The sequence below is a fragment of the Ovis aries genome, chromosome 15 (genome assembly GCF_016772045.2).
Source record: "Ovis aries strain OAR_USU_Benz2616 breed Rambouillet chromosome 15, ARS-UI_Ramb_v3.0, whole genome shotgun sequence".
In the NCBI taxonomy this organism is placed as follows: domain Eukaryota; kingdom Metazoa; phylum Chordata; class Mammalia; order Artiodactyla; family Bovidae; genus Ovis; species Ovis aries.
The window spans coordinates 41,454,659-41,466,639 of record NC_056068.1 but is presented as its reverse complement, the minus strand read 5'-3'; the positions used below and the strand labels follow the sequence as shown (position 1 = coordinate 41,466,639).

At 45.9% G+C, this 11,981-nt stretch overlaps 1 long non-coding RNA gene across 1 annotated transcript; it reads right to left on the bottom strand.

Moving 5' to 3' along the window:
* Positions 1 to 1,392: 1,392 nt before the first annotated feature.
* Positions 1,393 to 11,460, bottom strand: LOC132657818 (uncharacterized). The gene is made up of 2 exons (XR_009596515.1): positions 11,336 to 11,460; positions 1,393 to 7,050 (listed from the first exon to the last, which is right to left on the bottom strand). It is a non-coding gene; the product is annotated as an uncharacterized LOC132657818 (long non-coding RNA).
* Between the last annotated feature and the right edge of the window lie 521 nt (positions 11,461 to 11,981).

Genomic DNA, 11,981 nt, shown 5'->3' with positions numbered 1-11,981 from the left:
TTGGAGGGAGGGCAGGAGGGGGTTGGAGTGGGGCCTGAGAAACAGGCAGGTCCAGGGTTTTTGTAGGAAGGTGAAGAGGTGGCAGTGTGGTTGGAAGGAGAGGTCAAATTTGTTTCAAAGCTGTGTTTGCACAGCAAGCACACTGTCACACATCAGCAGGAAAAAAATGTTGTCTAAAGAAACCCCTTACCCCTATATTTTAGTTTTGTTTACTTGCCAGTTGGTTCCAAACTCTGGCTTTTCACCCATTAAAACTGGCCAATTGTTATTTTAATATGATGGCAGACATTCAACCTTTTAAGTAACCTTTGGATTTTTTGTAGGGCAGTTGGGTGGAGGTGTATTACCCTCAGACTGGTGTGCATTACTGTCACCTGGAGGGCTTGTTGAAACAGATTGCTGGGCTCCCCACCCCAGAGTTTCCAATTTAGTAGATCTGGGGTGGGGCCTGAGAATGCAGTTTCTAAAAAATTCTTAGATGATGCTGATGTTGCTGGTCCGAGACCACCCTTGGAGGACCACCACCAAAAGTAAAACCACCACCAAAGAATGACTTTCCTCACGTGGACTGTCACTGTACTCTCTCATTTTAAAAGGCAAAGGCAAAAGAGCTTAATTTTTTTACCACTGAGTGCCCACCTTTAGAGTCAGTGGGCTGTGACCTTTGCTCAGCCCATGGGGCTGATTTTTTTCAGTGAGTCCCAGAGCAAATGTCAGGCAAGGCTAAGTTGGATTGGTGGGAGGTTGTTAGGGGCAACAGCAGCCTCCTGCTGATTGGGCCATCAGTATCACGTGTGTTGCCTAGGTTTTGGTGGCTTGGCTACCTTAGGTCCTAGCAAGTCTAATCCAAGCCAGGTGTTCCAACATCCCCTGATTCTGATCCTGCAATCGGAGCAGTAAATTCCCTTCTGCTTAGTTCAGCCAGAGTCCTCTCTGTTGCTTGCAGCCAAGATCTCTGACTCAACCTCTCCTCTGCATTGTCACTCACTATAGCAGCATGGAGGGAGCTGAGTGAACCAGGTCACACTCAAGTTAGCTACAGAGCTGAGAACTGGCGTCCCAGATTTCTCTCTCCCTTTCGAGGGCTCTTCCCTCCACGCCTACAGCCCCACCTCTGATCCACAAAACAGCCCTGCTTAGACAGGCATTTGCGATATGAATATGTTAAACCTTTCTGAAATATGGTAGGAGCTCCAAATATAATATATAAATAAAACCAAGCTGTAGGCACTCAAAGTTTGCAGCCTTAAAATGCTACAATTCCATGTCTAATGTTTCTCTGAAATAAAAAAGATCCACCCCTTTTAGTAATTGCAGGCAGTCTATAAAATGGTAGCACTCACACTCAGCTTTTAGGTGTGTTGTTATATCAACTGTTTTAAGATTTCAGAATTTGTTACTATGGATAGTCATTTACTATAAAGACATTGGGACTTCCCTGGTGGCTCAGCGGTGAAGAATCTGCATACAGGGCAGGAGCCACAGGTTTGGTCGCTGGGTAGGGAAGATCCCCTGGAGGAGGGCATGGCAAGCCGTTCCAGTGTTCTTGCCTGGAGAATCCCATGGACAGAGGAGCCTGCAGGGCTACAGTCCATGGGGTCGCAAAGAGTTAGACATGACTGAAGCAACTTAGCACGCACACACACACATCAAGATGTTGGAGGCTGGGGAGCAGAGGCCACCTCGGAAAATGCGCTTATGTTCAAGTTGCTTCCCTGGATAGCACCCTGCAGTCCCTAGGAAGAGGGCTGTGGAGGAAGGGAGACAGCTCAACTGCAGCACTGATCAAGCCGAGTGCATGGGGAACCTGCAAAGAGTCCAGCCTCTGTGAAAGCTGGGATGGGCTGATGGCAAAGACAAAGGTTTTAGTTCAGTTCAGTTCAGTTCATTCCCTCAGTCGTGTCCGACTCTTTGCGATGCCATGAATTGCAGCGCGCCAGGCCTCCCTGTCCATCACCAACTCCCGGAGCCCATTGAGTCAGTGATGCCATTCAGCCATCTCATCCTCAGTCGTCCCCTTCTCCTCCTGCCCCCAATCCCTCCCAGCATCAGAGTCTTTTCCAATGAGTCAACTCTTCGCATGAGGTGGCCAAGGTACTGGAGTTTCAGCTTTAGCATCATTTCTTCCAAAGAAATCCCAGGGCTGATCTCCTTCAGAATGGACTGTTTGGATATCCTTGCAGTCCAAGAGACTCTCAAGAGTCTTCTCCAACACCACAGTTCAAAAGCATCAATTCTTCGGCTCTCGGCCTTCTTCACAGTCCAACTCTCACATCCATACATGACCACAGTAAAAACCATAGCCTTGACTAGACGGACCTTAGTCAGCAAAGTAATGTCTCTGCTTTTGAGTATGCTGTCTAGGTTGGTCATAACTTTTCTTCCAAGGAGTAAGCGTCTTTTAGTTTCATGGCTGCAATCACCATCTGCAGTGATTTTGGAGCCCCCCAAAATAAAGTCTGACACTGTTTCCACTGTTTCCCCATCTATTTCTCATGGAGTGATGGGACCGGATGCCATGATCTTCATTTTCTGAATGTTGAGCTTTAAGCCAACATTTTCACTCTCCTCTTTCACTTTCATCAAGAGGCTTTTTAGTTCCTCTTCACTTTCTGCCATAAGGGTGGTGTCATCTCCGTATCTGAGGTTATTGATATTTCTCCCAGCAATCTTGATTCCAGCTTGTGCTTCCTCCAGTCCAGCGTTTCTCATGATGTACTCTGCATATAAGTTAAATAAGCAGGGTGACAATATACAGCCTTGATGTACTCCTTTTTCTATTTGGAACCAGTCTGTTGTTCCATGTCCAGTTCTAACTGTTGCTTCCTGACCTGCATACAGATTTCTCAAGAGGCAGGTGAGGTGGTCTGGTATTCCCATCTCTTTCAGAGTTTTCCACAGTTTATTGTGATCCACACAGTCAAAGGCTTTGGCATAGTCAATAAAGCAGAAATAGATGTTTTTCTGGAACTCTCTTGCTTTCTCCATGACCCAGCGGATGTTGGCAATTTGATCTCTGGTTCCTCTGCCTTTTGTAAAACCAGCTTGAACATCAGGAAGTTCATGGTTCACGTATTGCTGAAGCCTGGCTTGGAGAATTTTGAGCATTACTTTACTAGCGTGTGAGATGAGAGCAATTGTGCGGTAGTTTGAGCATTCTTTGGCATTGCCTTTCTTAGGGATTGGAATGAAAACTGACTTTTCCAGTCCTGTGGCCACTGCTGAGTTTTCCAAATGTGCTGGCATATTGAGTGCAGCACTTTCACAGCATCATCTTCCAGGATTTGAAATAGCTCAACTGGAATTCCATCACCTCCACTAGCTTTGTTCGTAGTGATGCTTTCTAAGGCCCACTTGACTTCACATTCCAGGATGTCTGGCTCTAGATGAGTGATCACACCATCGTGATTATCTGGGTTGTGAAGATCCTTTTGTACAGTTCTTCTGTGTATTCTTACCATCTCTTCTTAATATCTTCTGCTTCTATTAGGTCCATACCATTTCTGTCCTTTATCGAGGCATCTTCATTTAAGAAGAAAAGTCTGTTAATCTCTCCTTGCTTCTCTGCTCTCTTCCCAGTAGTAACCTAGCAAAGTTATCTAGGGGGAAGCCAGTTGAGTGGTTCTGAGTTTATCAGGACAGTCATGAGGGTCTGCCTTACACTGACAGATGTTCTTTCTTCAGACCACAGTGAGGCCAGGCCATGCCTCTGAGCTGTCTGAGCTCTGTAAGGGGAATGCACACCCTTTAGCATCTTCTGTTTTCAGTGAGTGAAGTGGGTGGTGGAGGGGGTGTGGGCAATCTTCCCTGAGACATGCCCTGCCCTCAGCCTCCCAGGGAGAGGAGGGAGAGCCATCAGTCACCCGGGGCAGCAGCCAGACTGTTTTTTAAAAAACGTATTATTATTATTATAAAGGCTAAATAATATTCCTCTTATATATACATATATGCTTATGTATACATATACACACATATATTTTATATATATACATATATATTCCATGTTTATATACATCACATTTTAAAAAATTAATTAATTAATTTAAATTGGGGGCTAATTACAATATTGTAGTGGTTTTTGCCATACATTGACATGAATCAGCCAAGGGTGTACCTGTGTTCCCCATCCTGAGCCCCCCTCCCACCTCCCTCCCCATCCCATCCCTCAGGGTCATCCCAGTGCTCTGGCCCTGAACACCCTGTCTCATGCATCAAACCTGGACTGGTGATCTATTTCACATATGGTAATATACATACGCATCACATTTTTAAAAAATCTTTTTTGTATTTGGGTATAGCCCATTAACAATGTGATCGTTTCAGGTGAACCGCAAAGGAACTCGGCCATACATATACATGTATCCATTTTCCCCTAAACTCCCCTCCAATCCAGCCTGCCACATAACATTGAGCAGAGTTCCATGTGCTATAAGGTAGATCCTTGTTGGTTATTCATTTTATTTTATTTTATTTTATTTTATTGATATTTTCTTTTTTTTCTTTTTTCTTTTTTTTTATGGAATTTATTTATTTATTTATTTATTTATTTTTTTTCTTTAATTCTTACATGCGTTCCCAAACATGAACCCCCCTCCCACCTCCCTCCCCATAACATCTCTCTGGGTCATGTCCATCGCAAACTCCCTAACCATTGCTTCCCCTCATTCTTCCCCCTGGCAACCATAATAAGTTTGTTTTCTGTGGGTCTCTGTTTTGTAAGTAAATTCATTTATATTATTCAGCAGTCAGACTGTTAATTAGTTGGAGACATGTTGTGTGAAGCAGTAAGAGAGCACCTTTTCCAGAGCTACTAGCATGAGGATGAGCAGGCTCCTTTGAGCTCGAAAAAGAGGCCTTCTGTTTGCTGTTTCATTTCTAGACATAAAGCAGAGCCTTTGGGGGCTCCAAGTGCCGTTGGTGCATGGAATCTGCCAGGTTGAGGGATTTCAAGACTGACTCTGGCTTCTGTCTTGCAGACAATGTTCCCTTCATTCTCCTTTTCTCTAAGGGCTGTGGAATATGTATCTATTGGGGCTTGCTGTATGTCAGGTACTATGCCCATCCTTATGTTACTTACATGCATTATCTCACTTAGTCTTCCCAGCGGTTCTGGGAAGCAGGTACTATTACTTTCCCATTTTACAGATGAAGATATAGCGACTTAGTCTGGTTAAACAATTTGCTCATTATTATTTGCCCAGTAAAGGCTGAGCCCAGATCTTGTTCTCTGATGACACTGCCTTTTTACCAACAGATGGGGTATGGGGAAGATGGGTGGGGCAGAGGAGGGCAGGGGACCTGGGCACACTGTGTCGTATGCAGACACTGTAGTCTCTCTCTGCCCTTCAGCCCTGCGGGGTCCAGCCTGCTTGACTCAGGGCAGGGAATGAATGGCGGTGGGGGCGGGGGTGCAGTTGCTACTCAGGGGCCTGATGGTTCACCTGCCAGGGGGAACCCTGAGGCTCCAGGGCCCCCCAAGTCAAATACCGTCTCGCCCATCACATGGCTTGTCTTTGGTCATTGAATTCCCATTTCTCTCACTTCCTGTCTGTCCTCCTGACCCTCTCATTCAGTCAACGTCATCCCCATCAGATCCTTTGCAGGGTATGGGCTTCCAGGCTGGGCCGGGAGTCCTGCCCTAGCATGATTAAGCCACGTGGTTGGGTCCTGATTCTCTGCCTAGTCCCCTCGGGAGTGGGGGCGCATAATTCCTTGGAGAGTTTGGACTCATCCTCACTCCCCAGCCCCCAGCAGGGCCCTGCTGAAATGGCTCATAGCTGATTGCTTGATGTACTGTGGCCTGGGGCTGTGGTTCTTGGATGGCCCTGCTGACCCTCAAGGGCCCCTAACTGTGTGTTGTTCCTGTCTCTGTCCTGCTGGGCGATAGATTCTTTCCCTTCCTTCTGTAGAGGAAGCTGTTTAGCTTCTGTGCAGTTGCCAGACTGAAGCCAAGAGGACACTGGTTGCTGAGTGATTCCACCTCTTCTGTAATTTAGACACTCTGCGCTGCATTTGGCTCTCACCCGCCATGATTTCTCATGCGCGTGTATGTTAGTGGTGTCCGCGTGGGTGTCCAGATATTCCGCGTGAATACAAAGCACAGGCTCCTGGGAGGAGCAGAGCAGGAACTTCGTTATGATCTCAATTCAGAATCTGCATGCTGAGATACGCGCTGTCCCCAGGGAGGTGCTTCAGGCACTCTAACGAGCCTTCCTGCAGGTCTCAAGTGACACTTGCTGAATGGCCGTGTATTAATTGGGGATTTGGATGTGGAGTTGATGTGGGCCAGATGTACCCCTTAATAGTCACCATCAGACACCAGAAGTCTCTTTAGACCTTACAGATGAGGAAATCTGGGCTCTGAGGGGTGGGGGCTTATGTAACCAGGGTCTGACTGCAGCTTCCATAGGACTCCCTGGGTTGCGAAGCCATCAATCAGGCTGAGCACAGGGGCGATTTAACAGAGAAATTCCCAATCCCACAGCCACCGGTGAGTCAGCATGTTATTATATATTCTAGAAGGACCAGAAGACAGGGTATCCCCTTGCCTTGCCTTCCAGATTCACTGAGGGTGACTAGCTTGGGAATGACTTGCTTATCTTTTCTGGGAAAGATGTGCAGTTGCTCCTTAGTTATTGCCACAAGTCCTGGAGGAGGAAGGAATCAAGGGGCAGCTACGGGTAGAACTGTGTCATCCTGAATGGTATGTTGAAGTCCGCAGTGCTCTGGTACTTGGGAATGTGACCTTATTTGGAGATAGAGTCTTTGCAGATGTAATCAAGTTCAGATGAGATCATTAGGGTGGGCTCTCATCCAACGTGACTGGTGTCCTTATGAGAAAAGGAGAATCCTGCGTGGAGCCAGAGTCACAGGGAGAACACCACATGATGCCGGAGGCGGAGACTGCAGTGATGTGCTTGCAAGCCAAGTCATGCCAACGATCGCTGAGCACCACCAGAAGCTGGAAGAGGCGAGGAAGGAGTCTGTCCAGAGTCTCAGAGGAAGTGTAGCCCTACAGACATCTTCATTTTGGATTTCGAGCCTCCAGAGCTGTGACAGAATAATTTTCTGTTGTTTTAAGCCACCCTGTTTGTGATCCTTTGTTACAGCCTCTCTCGGGAACCAGCGCAGGGTCCAATATAGTGAATCCCTGCTCTGCATGTCCCTGACTCTAAGGCTTAGGGCCCTTGTCAGTGGGGGCAGGCCGTTGTGGCTTTGATGCCATTCGAGAGGCAGGCTGTGTGTGGGGGCTGGGAGAAGAGGTGGTGAGAATGGCCTGTGGGAATGTCCCTCCCTCCTCTTCTCTCTCCTTTCCTTTCTCCATCTCCCTCCCAATCTAAGTTCCAACCCTTGGAGCCTGAGCTCTTAGGATGGAAATGATGAAACTCAAGGTGGCTGATAGATTCACACTATTTGCCTCCCAGGGGAAAAGTTTGTTGACCCAGTTGCATCTCCATGTGGTGGGCTGGTTGGGTCTTGAGTTGGGCAGGTGGGAGTGACAGTGGGGACTTCCAGTTTCTCTGTAGCTTCAGGGGGTTGAGCCCTGGCTATTAACATGAGCTCTTCTAGAACCATCTCTTGGCCTTCAGGCCACCCTTTGCTTGGACCTTCTGTCATGAACACTGCATTATTCCCCAACCTCCACAACCCCCCTCACTCCTTGTGTGAACTTTGTGGTTTATGAAATATCACAGCTAGCATTTCAACTTTTATTTTACTCTTTCTTCATTGTTAGGCTTCATTTTATTTCACCCCTTCCTCAAGGAAGCCTTTCCTCATGCAGGGTCTAACTCCCTGCCACTTACTCGTATGTCTGGTTTAATGCATGGTATTGTACTGAGATAATCTGTTTCTGCATTTCCCCCTCACTGAGGGCCTCTGGAGGCAGCTATTCAGACTGATTTACTTCTGTATACTCAGTCCCTCATTTAAAATAGGTGCTCAGTAAATAGTTGATAACTGAGATATTACAGACCATAACTCTGTGATTCTGTTTAATATCTTTGGCAAATCTGTAGAGATTTCTCAATACTTAGAACCTAGGAAGAAAGGCCAGCATTTTTCTGGAACGCTCAACCTTCAAAGGGTTTAGGAACTAAAGGGGCTGGTTTAGGAGGATTGGGTCTGACTTTCCAATATAGAGATCAAGATTATTTTAAACATGTATGGAGGAGGATAACAATTCTCAGTTTTCATAATAACTGGGATGGATTTTGGATGATGTTTCATCTTATGCATTAGCTCAAAGACGCTGGTTCTTTAGTATAACAAGGAAAATTAGAAATTGGTCCAGCCTTCCAAGGGCTGAACAGCTGTGGCCTTCTGTTTCCACTTAAGTTCTGTTGCAGTCATTACGTAGTGATGGCTTCCTGCCCCTGCCTGGCCCAAGCTCGGGGGCACTCTGAGTGTGCTCCCCTTCACTCAGGTCTGAGCTGAGCTCCTGTACAATGGCCTGATTATACTCACACTGGTTATGGAGAAACTGGGGACATACCATCCAGGTATGAGCAGGGGCTGCAGACTGTGGCTGGGGTAGACGGCTTTCCTTAGGGTTGAGGTTATTTCATGAGGGCGCTCTTCCTGCTCTTGAAGGCCTCTGGCCCTGAGACGCTGTGGCCCCAGAGGTGCTCCCTGGGTCCTCCCTCCCCACCCTACTGCTTCAGCAATTGGACGGGACTGCTGATGATCTGCAGGAAGATAATCACAACATTCTTTCTTCTCTTGCCCCCTTTTCTGTTCCCTGAATCTATTCCTGCATTCCTAAGTGTCTAGTAGTGATTCTATTCTGGAAGTCAGGCCAGTATGGCCCATGTCAGCCTTGCTCCTTCTACCTGGGCTCCGGATCCCAATGGCCTCTACCCCTTGCCTGCTGCAGTTCAGAAATGCTCTCCCTGGCCTAGTCTGTTCAGTAAGCCCTCCTTTCAACAGCCCCCTTGTCTGCTTCACTAATAGGCTCCAACTGCTGACAGCAGCCATCAATCTCGGGTCTCAGCTGTGGGACTTGATTCATCCTCTCCAAACACGTGCTTTTCGAGAGGGCAGACACTATTGTAGTTGTTGAAGAGCCATGTCTCATATGCTTACAAAGTGTCCTCTGATTCCACATAGGAAATTGGCTCCATAAAACCTTTGTTCATTAAATGTGCTAGGGACCACAACCAAAGGACTTAGAATTAACCAGAACTGGTTAGAATTGGACAATCCAATTCTTTGATTAAAAAATGCAGGGAAGGGACTTCCTGGCAGTCCCGTGGTTAAGACTGTGCTTCCAGTGTAGGGGCTTGGTTTTGATTCCTGGCTGGGGAGCTAAGAGCTGGTTGTCTGGGGAGTCAGGGTGGCTCTAAAATGGGCAATGTTGTAATTTGAATAAACTGCTTGGCTGGGAATGAACACTGTCTGTGCAGAGGGAAGCCAAAATTAGGGGACATTACCAGCCTGTCTATGCTCTCCTTGGCCCGCCATTTTGGGAGCCTACTGCAAATGAGGAGGAGGCCCAGGGGTGGCTGTTTGACAGTTCTTGCAACTTTAAGGTTTAATTTTGCAAGACCTTCTGGTTATTTCTGGAGAAGGAAATGGCAACCCACTCCAGTACTCTTGCCTGGAAAATCCCATGGATGCAGGAGCCTGGTAGGCTGCAGTCCATGGGGTTGCTAAGAGTCGGACATGAGTGAGCGACTTCACTTTCACTTTTCACTTTCATGCATTGGAGAAATAAATGGCGACCCACTCCAGTGTTCTTGCCTGGAGAATCCCAGGGACAGAGGAGCCTGGTGGGCTGCTGTCTATGGGGTCGCACAGAGTCAGACACGACTGAAGCGACTTAGCAGCAGCAGCAGCTGTTTATTTCCTCCAGGAATTCATATGCCATAAGGGCACATGCTAGCAGGTGAATTCAGTGCCAGAATAATGGTTATTGAATTAGATTCTTCTTAGATGTTTTAACTGAGAGAGAACACTTGGGACATGATGCCGTATGGTGGTACCCTAATTTTTTTGCATGTTAGAATAACAGTGGGAATTCAAAAAATTCCTATGACCATGCTGTACCCAGACCAGTTAAATCAGCATCTCTCAGGGTGAAACCCTCTCTGGTATTAGTACTTTTAAAAGCTTCCCAGGTGATTGAGAGACACTGGTCTAGTCACTTATTCTTCTCCCATCAAAATCCTGTATTAAAATAATTGAATTGTTACTAAACATACATGAAATGATAATTCAGAAATAAATATAACTATGTTAAGTACACCATAGAGACTCTCATGCTAAGTTTCAATTGCTATTGATGATTGCTGTCTGTAATCCTGGTTTTCTTTATTCTTCCTTAAGGAAGAACCTTGATCTTTCTCTCCCTCTTGGTGTTAAAATGTCCTAGGCCATTTATGAAAAATGGGTCAAGTGCTGAAAGCTGAGAGGCAAGTTCTGCCTTTGTAGCAGAGGTTGAATTTGAAAAGCACTCCCGGGATTTAAAGAAAATAGGAGTTGAAAGAAATGGAAAAGCTGATAACAGGTGTGGGAACTTAAAGACTAAGAGGCAGATAAGAGACTGTTATGAAAATTACATGAAAAATGATTGACTAATTTTTAAAAATGCTGAAATTAACAATTAACCATCTTTGGGTCATGCAGTTCTTGGATGAAGTGAGGTGAGGTGAAACTTGCTCAGTCACGTCCGACTCTTTGTGACCCCATGGACTATACAGTCCATGAAATTGTTTAGGCCAGAATCCTGGAGTGGGTAGCCTTTCCCTTTTCCAGGGGATCTTCCCAACCCCAGCTGAGCCACAGGGGAAGCCCAGTTCTTGAATAGTTTCACAGAATTGAAGTAAATAAAGCTAATCAGTAAAACTGATCAACACCTAAGTGCTGGCATTCAAACTAGACAGAGATTGGTCTGGACATTAAAAGCCTTCCATGAATGACTAGAGCTGCTCTCATTTATGTGAAGAGAGCCACATCCTGGGTTTACATGCCTATTACTTTTTAAAAAATTTAATTTTTATTTTAAGAAAGCAATATGACTATATAGTTTAAAAAGGCAAAGAATACTATACAGATTTTAAAGAAAAGCAACCGCTTTATGCCTGCTCCCAGAAACCCAGGCCTGATTTCTACTTCCCAGAGACACATTTAACTCTAGCTGTTTCTACAGGCACTTTTATCCTTATTTTTAAATAACAGGCTTATTCTGTCATGTCTTTGTCACGCTTTCAATTTTAGACATTCCCTATTAACTTCTCATCCTCCTTTTCTCCCTCCCACCCAAACTGCTCTCCAACATTCTCCCCAAAGAGTTACTACACCATAATTCTTAGTTAGATCAACATTCAGTATTTACCTGCTTATAACCACATAATGGACGTGAGTCTGAGTGAACTCCGGGAGTTGGTGATGGACAGGGAGGCCTGGCGTGCTGCGATTCATGGGGTCACAAAGAGTCGGACACGACTGAGTGCCTGAACTGAACTGAGCTGACTGAACCACATAATTATACCACAGGTAGCCAATAGGTAACCTATGAATACATTTACTTTCAAGGCATTTAGTTTTCCTTGGAGTTAATAATTTGCCTTATTTTTTCAGTTTCCAGGGATTTTTGGTGAACATTTGCCCCATCTCTTCCACAGAGCTACAAAACTCCAGAGTCAGGTGAAGCCAGCACACCAGGGAATCTAGCAGTTCCCTTTCTTTCCCTTGGTACATCTTCTGTCCTCTTGATGTGGTTTGGACTAGTTGTTGCCTAGCTTCAGGACCAGCTGAATCTTTATGGAATTCCTCTTTCTCATTACCATGCTGGGTCTGTATTTCTAGAACTCACTATTTTCCTTTATCTTGTTTTACTCTTGTTTTGCTGGAGTATATCTCCCAGTTTCTTCTTCAGAAAGGGTTCAGATAGCTAAATTCTTTGAGACCTTGTGTGTCTGAAAAGATCTGAAGAAGAGCAGGGGTGGCAAGGGGAAAGCTGAGCAGGGCCAGGGCACCAG